Source organism: Passer montanus, unplaced genomic scaffold (genome assembly GCF_014805655.1).
Source record: "Passer montanus isolate IOZ18808 unplaced genomic scaffold, ASM1480565v1 scaffold2065, whole genome shotgun sequence".
Classification (NCBI taxonomy): domain Eukaryota; kingdom Metazoa; phylum Chordata; class Aves; order Passeriformes; family Passeridae; genus Passer; species Passer montanus.
The window spans coordinates 1-2,728 of NW_024366665.1; the positions used below are offsets into that span (position 1 = coordinate 1).

At 60.6% G+C, this 2,728-nt stretch overlaps 1 long non-coding RNA gene across 2 annotated transcripts; it reads left to right on the plus strand.

The window, feature by feature from the left end:
* Window positions 1-29: 29 nt before the first annotated feature.
* LOC120501848 lies at window positions 30-671 on the plus strand. 2 transcript variants are annotated; one of them, XR_005627409.1, is made up of 3 exons: window positions 30-285; window positions 390-445; window positions 550-671. It is a non-coding gene; the product is annotated as an uncharacterized LOC120501848 (long non-coding RNA). The 2 variants fall into 2 exon arrangements; XR_005627410.1 differs by lacking the exon at window positions 550-671 and adding an exon at window positions 446-468 and having other exon boundaries at window positions 390-403.
* The last annotated feature ends 2,057 nt before the right edge of the window (window positions 672-2,728 follow it).

The window sequence follows — 2,728 nt, forward strand, 5'->3', positions numbered from 1 at the left end:
GATGCCCAGCAGTGACCAGCGGTGGTCAGCAGTCAGTGGATGGTCAGCGGTCAGTAGGCGTGGTTGGACACGAACAGGAGATGGTCAGTGGATGGTCAGTGGATGCCCAGCAGTGACCAGTGGCGATCAGTGGTCAGCGGTCAGCGGTCAGTAGGCGTGGTTGGACACGAACAGGAGATGGTCAGCAGGAGGTCCATGGGTGGTCAGTGGATGCCCAGCAGTGACCAGTGGCGATCAGTGGTCAGCGGTCAGCGGTCAGTAGGCGTGGTTGGACACGAACAGGAGGTGGTCAGTGGATGGTCAGTGGATGCCCAGCAGTGACCAGTGGCGATCAGTGGTCAGCGGTCAGCGGTCAGTGGTCAGTAGGCGTGGTTGGACACGAACAGGAGATGGTCAGCAGGATGTCCATGGGTGGTCAGCAGTGGTCAGCAGTGGTCAGCAGGAGGTCCATGGGTGGTCAGTGGATGCCCAGCAGTGACCAGTGGTGGTCAGCGGTCAGTAGGCGTGGTTGGACACGAACAGGAGGTGGGCAGCAGTGGTCAGCAGGAGGTCCATGGATGGTCAGTGGATGCCCAGCAGTGACCAGCGGTCAGCGGTCAGTAGGCGTGGTTGGACACGAACAGCGACTCGCTGGCCGCCGCCCCCGCGGTGCCACTCGGGGTGTACTTGCCCTGGCACGCCAGGGAGTTGGCCTGGGGACAGAGGGGACACGGGGACATCAGGGGACAGCAGGGGACATTGGGGGTCTGGGGATATTTGGGACATTTGGGGACCCCAGGGGTGTTGGGGACACTCAGGGTGTTGGGGACATTGGGGACACTCAGGGTGTTGGGGACACTCAGGGGACATTGGGGGTCTGGGGACATTGGGGACATCAGGAGACATTGGGGACATTGGGGACATCAGGGGACAGTGGGGACATTGGGGACGCTCAGGGAATTGGGGACAGTGGGGACACTGAGGGCCTTGGGACAGTGGGGACATCAGGGGACATCCCAGGGTGTTGGGGACATTGAGGACATCAGGGACACTCAGGGGACATTGGGGGCCTTTGGACATTGGGGACATTGGGGGCATTGGGGACATTGGGGACATTGGGGACATCACGGGGTGTTGGGGACATCAAGGGTGTCAGGGGCATTAGGGAGATTTGGGGACATCAGGAGTATTGGGGACACTGGGGACACTGGGGACATTGGGGACATTGAGGACATCAGGACCTTGGGGACATTGGGGACCCCAGGGCTCTTGGGGACAGTGGGGACACTCGGGACTTAGGGACATTGGGCACCCCAGGGCTCTTGGGGACATTGGGGACCCCAGGGCTCTTGGGGACATTGGGGACACCCAGGATGTTGGGACATTGGGGACATTGGGGGCATTGGGGACATTGGGGACATTGAGGACATCAGGACCTTGGGGACATTGGGGACCCCAGGGCTCTTGGGGACATTGGGGACACCCAGGGTGTTGGGACATTGGGGACATTGGGGACACTCAGGGTGTTGGGACATTGGGGACAGTCAGGACTTTGGTGAGGTGCCCCCAAGTCCCTGAGGTGTCCCCAAGTCCCTGAGGTGTTCCCAGTGTCCCCAAGACCCCAAAGGTCCCCCAATGTTCCCACCTCACCCTCTGAACCACCTCAGATGTGTTCCCACCTCTCCATGGCTGACCCAACTCAAGGAACACCCAATACCCCTCCATGTCTCCAATGTCCCCTGTGCCACCAATGTCCCCGAGGTGTCCCCAAGGTCCCCAAGACCCCAAATGTCCCCACCTCACCCTCTGAACCCACCTCAGACGTGTTCCCACCTCTCCATGGCCGACCCAACTCAAGGAACACCCAACACCCCTCAACGTCCCCAGTGTCCCCAAGTCCCCTCAATGTCCCCAAGTCCACTCAACGTCCCCAAGTCCACTCAACGTCCCCAAGTCCCCAATATCTCCAAGGTGTCCCCAAGACCCCAAAGTGTCCCCAAACCATCCCCACCTCACCCTCTGAACCCCCCTCAGATGTGGCTTCCATCTCTCCATGGCTGACACAACTCAAGGAACACCCAACGTCCCCCAATGTCCCCAACACCCCCCAGTGCCACCAATGTCCCCAAGGTGTCCCTGAGGTGTCTCCAAGGTGTCCCCAAGACCCCAAACCATCCCCACCTCACCCTCTGAACCCCCCTCAGATGTGGCTCCACCTCTCCATGGCCAACCCAACTCAAGGAACACCCAACGTCCCTCCATTACCCCAAGACCCCCCAATGGCCCCACATCCCCCCAACGCCCCCAACACCAAGACCCCAAACCGTCCCCACCTCACCCTCTGAACCCCCCTCAGACGTGTTCCCACCTCTCCATGGCCGACCCAACTCAAGGAACACCCAACGTCCCCAACACCCCTCAATGTCCTGAAGTCCCCAGTGCCACCAAGGTGTCCCCAAGGTGTCCCCAATGTCCCAAAGACCTCACGAGACCCCAAAGTGTCCCCACCTCACTTCCTGAACCCACCTCAGATGCGGCTCCTCTGCTCCCACCTCTCCATGACCAACCCAACTCAAGGAACACCCAACGTCCCCAACACCCCTCAATGTCCCCCGTGTCCCCAGTGCCACCAAGGTGTCCCCAAGGTGTCCCCAAGGTCCCCAAGACCCCAAACGTCCCCAAAGTGTCCCCATCTCACCCTCTGAACCACCTCAGATGCGGCTCCCACCTCTCCATGACCAACCCAACT